Source organism: Anopheles aquasalis, chromosome 3, assembly GCF_943734665.1.
Source record: "Anopheles aquasalis chromosome 3, idAnoAquaMG_Q_19, whole genome shotgun sequence".
In the NCBI taxonomy this organism is placed as follows: Eukaryota; Metazoa; Arthropoda; class Insecta; order Diptera; family Culicidae; genus Anopheles; species Anopheles aquasalis.
The window spans coordinates 8,722,501-8,727,500 of NC_064878.1; the positions used below are offsets into that span (position 1 = coordinate 8,722,501).

The 5,000-nt window shown below is 49.0% G+C and overlaps 2 protein-coding genes across 17 annotated transcripts in view; both read right to left on the reverse strand.

Annotated features, from left to right (window-relative positions):
• The window catches only part of LOC126576338 (ell-associated factor Eaf), a 4,898-nt gene extending 3,758 nt beyond the window's left edge, over positions 1 to 1,140 (reverse strand). The window contains exon 1 of the mRNA XM_050237568.1: positions 920 to 1,140. The gene's annotated coding sequence lies outside the window, so the exon portion shown is untranslated. The remainder of the gene's footprint in view (positions 1 to 919) is intronic.
• A 1,194-nt stretch (positions 1,141 to 2,334) lies between these two features.
• Positions 2,335 to 5,000, reverse strand: part of LOC126577456 (MAP/microtubule affinity-regulating kinase 3-like) — a 52,141-nt gene continuing 49,475 nt past the window's right edge. For all 16 annotated transcript variants that reach the window (XM_050239092.1, XM_050239091.1, XM_050239086.1 and 13 more), the window contains one exon: positions 2,335 to 5,000. This exon is cut by the window's right edge and continues 1,545 nt beyond it. The gene's annotated coding sequence lies outside the window, so the exon portion shown is untranslated.

The following is a 5,000-nucleotide window of genomic DNA, read 5'->3' on the forward strand; positions in this document are numbered from 1 at the left end:
CACAATATCCTCTTGACAGGGTGACGACGACGATTCTCGCGAGCACAAGACCCTTTTTTCGGGGGGGCTGACGAGGATGGGAGCCGTAGAACAGCTGCCATTTATTTACATCTTTGCACACGCAAGCAGTGGTCGGTCGGTCGCGCTATCGCGGGATATCGCGGGACCTGCTGGCTGGCTGGCTGGCTGGCCCGTTCGTCGTGTGGTTTGTGGGATCGCGGGACTGCGTTGCGTGGTGGTGTTGGGGATCGTTGCTCAGTAGTAGTAGTAGCAGTAGTAGTAGTAGTAATGGTAGTTGTGGTGATGGTGCTGATGGCAGCATGCTGCGCGGAGGTTGCCTGGTGCAAGTTGTTGGTTTCTGCATATTTCGGTTTCTCGGTTGCTTCTCCTGCTGCACACACCTGTGCCTGCGTGCGTGCGTGCGTGCAGGATGATTGTCCACCCGTGGCCCCACCGGGGATGTATCCGGTGGCTAGCGCCACCAACGGACACGGTGGCCAATTCCCAATCGCTCTCACCTTTCCTCAACCCGTACGTCGTGTCACTTGCACTGCCTGCTACCCCCTACCATCACCACCACCACCACCGCAGGTGCGGTTTGTGTGCGTGCGAGGCACGAGCGCGATATGTAATACACAAAAAAAACCCGTACACGAGGCCAATCTCTTTTCTTTGCCTTTTTCCCCTTTGCCCCGTCTGCCTTCGCACCCACCGAGACAGATTGCTGACAAGACAATAATCTCGCTGCTGGGCTTCCCTTCTTGCGCGCGGGGTCCTGTCGTGTCACCATGGTACCCGATCCGGTGATGTGATCCGGGATACTATCACGGCGGGTTCTCGTGCCACCACACACTTCCACCGTTGTTCTCACTTCTCTGCACGGGACCACCACTAGCCACTAGCGCACCAGATAACTTACCCGTTCGCCGTCCAGCTGCTATCGACGACCGTTCCTCCGGTGGTGTGGACGCGTGGCATCCGTGGGGCGCCACCGTGAGAACACCTCCTCCTCCCGTGTGTCCCCTGTGTCCCGATGGGTGGTACGCGGAAGGGGTAGGAATCCGAGTCGGGGTAGAAATCCGATTTTCCGAAGATTTTACCGATGATTCCGAACGATAAACGATATTTCGTGCCTCAAACGAAAAGTGGAACGAAGCAGCAAATCTCTCCAAACTCTCCTGCGCACCGTCTTTTCCCCTCCGATCACCTAGCGCCGCTGTCAAGGTCACGGCAGCCTCACGAACTGCGAACTTCAAATTGGCCGTTTTTTTTGGGCACAGGAAAGTGAGGAAACCATCGCGTGTTTCTAAATCAGAGATACCTTTATTTTTTTACTTATTTATAGATGCTTAATTTATTTTCCGTTTTGTATAATCAAAGAGAGTCCAATCGGTAGGAGAGAGAGGATAGAGCCGGGAGAAATCATACCGCGTGTATTGTACAATATCTGTTATTTATCTGTATATCAGTTATATATAGCATCTCTATTATATTATAGAACAACGCTCCTTTCAAGCCACGCTTGCGTCGCTGGTGGTGTGGAATCCTCGCGACATTACAACAGAGACTCACTATTTATATATAGGCCATATCGTGTATCGGCCAGCTATAAGACGTGCCTTCCAGAGAAATAACAGAAGAATCGCAGCAACCACACCGTATATTGCCAAGCGCCACCTTCCCTGCGACAACGACAACGACAAAGTGCTTCAAGTCTATAGGGGGTGCGCTGTATAGATAATTACATGTTACTTGGTGTGTTTTTTTTAAATTTTCGTGATTTTGGTAAGAAACTCGACCGTTTTCAGTTTGATTAAATTTGCTGCACACCAATTCTAGATTAAGGCGGCAGAGGCAACACAGACGAGGCAACTCCTTGCTGCCTGCCTGCCGGTGGAATCGCACATCGAGACAAGCTGAAACTGCAACGGAGGGTGCACCAACAACGACAATTACTAATAGTGGCCATCTTGTCGCTCCTCTGCCGGAGCAACAGCAGCAGCAGCAGCCTACTACTACTACCACAATCGGACCGCTGATCGGCGTTTTTGTATGAGGAACGCACATCGAAGGATGCTTTGCACGCGGCGATCAAGACGTTTGCGTGGTGTGTGTCTACTACTTACAGAACAAACAAAAGCCCAGAGCCAAGTGAAGAAAGTCGCAAGTCGCTGGCGTTAGAGGCTTCAGTTTCCATCGCGCTCTCCTCTCTCTCTCCCTCGATGCTAAATGACGGTATTTACAATGGGTTTTTTTTTAACGCGGCGGATAACCAAAGCACCATACCCACCCACATCCATCTCGGCACGATTTCGCTTTCTCTTTATATCAGGGGATATTATTTTTTTGTTTTATTTTTTTCCATTCTATAATAATGATTCTAATTCTGTTTGTTTAACCTTACTAAGCTAGAAAACGATGCGCTTGTCCGTGTCGTCGTCGTCGTCGTCGTGTGTTGTTTCTAATGTGGGTCGAGTGTCCTCAACCTCAACCCCTGTTTTCTCCCAACATTCGCCCTCATCTGAGATTGAGTTACTACATTCCGTTTCTGGTAGAGCTACTACCACGTGCTGCAATCGTGTCGCATGGTGCGTCATTGTTGTTGGTGAATGAAGTCGTACAGAAGATGAGAAAAGGGAGAGATGGAGGGCGCTAGGGGAACAGTTTTGTATGTGTCTTTTGCGTCTAGATGTATTATATACTTAATGGTTGCACATTTCTTCTTCTCTAGATTCATGCTGCTCTCTCTCTCTCTCTCTCTCTCGTTTCCAGATCAGTTCCGCTGGCTATTTTCAGGCGTGGAGGGCGTGGAGGGGTGGTGCAGAAGGGACGGGGGGTTAAAGGGAATCCGTTTTACTTTAACAACTCCTGTATACGTGTAACTACTTACTCCTAAAGAGGTTTTTTTTTTTGGGGAGAGAGGAGTTAGAGGAAGGGTAATGTAATGTCCTTGAGGGCATCAGAAAGGAAGAAGGGAGGAAGAATGCCTAGTGAAACTTGTCTGTTATCCTTTTTTTCGAATCTTCTATTTCGCACTCCTACTTAACGCTCCTCTGTCTCCTCCTTTCTTCATTTCTTATCAGCTTCAAAGTTGTCTGTCTGAATGTGTGCCTGCCTGTGTGGTTCGTGTTTATCATCGTGTAATGATTCAACACACTCTTCTTCCACTCTTTTCTCCTTCTGCTTCATTCGATTTGCTCTAACAATAACCAGTTAGTATGTGTACGTTTTGTTCAGTAGTTCTCTGCTCGCTGTTCTCCTTCGTCATTACACAACTGCTACAGCCAGCGATATCAGCAAGGCTGGCTGGTTGGCTAGCTTAGGGATGCTTAGGGAATACAGCCGCTTCCGCAAGCCCGTCGCCTATCGCCCATCGTCCATCACTTCCATTTCTTTATCTTCGAATTACATTTAAGTGCTTACCATTTGAAATGTTTGCTAATGTGCTTAAGATACAGTTATCCAACTCCCGCTGCACAGCGTGGCGCAACAGGGCATTCTATTCCGGCGGTACGGGGCTTGTACACGATGTGTGGGTGGAAGGAAGGAGAATTACACATCCACATGGGGGGAGAGACAGAGAGGGGAGGTGGGGTATGCTAACCCTCGTGGTAGTCTAACCATCCATCCACCATCAGCAGCAGAATCGTGTGTTTAGTTAAAGTTTTTTCCTATAATCATCATGTTTATACATCCCTTTTCATCTTTTTCTCCCCCACACACACACTCTCTCTCCCTCTCTCTTTTTATCTCTTTTTAGCAATAAATAAGTTGTATAATTTAATGCTATACGCCGCACCGCGCTTTCCGCAGAATCACTGCTTCATTTAGTGGAAATTGATTCTCAATTCACCGATCCATTGATTCCCCTCTCTAACGGTGCGCTCTTGAGTTAGAAATGCTACTACTTCAGCCTACAGCACACGAGGAGAACCGGCCTGTGCCTGTGATCTATATAAAAACGGGGACGCTGCCGGTCAGGCCAGCGAGGGGTTGTTGAAGGTTCGTCCTTCTTGCGCTCACGTCACACACCACCGTGATTGGCGAAGGCAATCCACGATCAGGCAGAAGGAGGTTCGTTCCAACGGGGGTGTTCATTTGTTCGAGGAAGTTTGTGGATTCTGCGTAACCAGGACAAAGACCCAGACTCAGAATGGAGGTGGCGATCGGTAGTAGTCTGTGTTTAGAGGCCCTTGATAGCGCAGCAGCGCGGCCACACGGCCATTCGCAATAGCGTACTATATCCATACATGTATATACGTGTCAGTATGTGTGTATGTGTCTGTAGGTAGAAGAAACCGTTATCGATTTGAGGCGGTTTCTCTGTTTCCATTTGCTATGTAAGATCATTTTCAACGAGTTCCACACAACAAGTTTTTCGTTCTCGAGATATAAAACAGGGACAAACAGCGGCGCGGGGGAGGGGGAACGCAACGGCGTACTACAACAAACGAGCGTCGGTTGGTAGCTCCTATTATCTGTACGGGGCAGGGCAGGGGTAAAGTGGCGAAACTGGGTGTGGAAAGGGTTCGACAGCATTCTTTCTCCACACTTTTCTCTCACGCTCCTCGTTGTCGCAGATGCAGATTCCAAAAGGGGCCCACAACAACAGCACAACGCGCGCACCATCTCCAAACGCTAATCACAAACATGAATAACAACAACAGGATGTGTGTGTTTGTATGTGTGAGAGAGGCTTAGAGAGAGGTTACATTTTATGGGAGTGTCTAGTGCTCGCTAAAGCGCACTCGCAAATGCACTGGACAGAGGCTCTAGAGAGTCAGTACGACGGCCGCGCACCTTTGCCACGCATCACAAGGCGAGTGGTGATAGTAAGAAAATCAGTTCGCCAGGGGGTGTGTCCTTTTTCTGTACGTTTTCCATCCTAGGTGAGTTGAATACTAATGTACGATCCTGGGGAAAACCCTCGGCAACCGTGTGGAAAATCTCCACCAAATCCCACTGAAGCACTCTCGCTTGATTTTCCATTGCGACCGCAC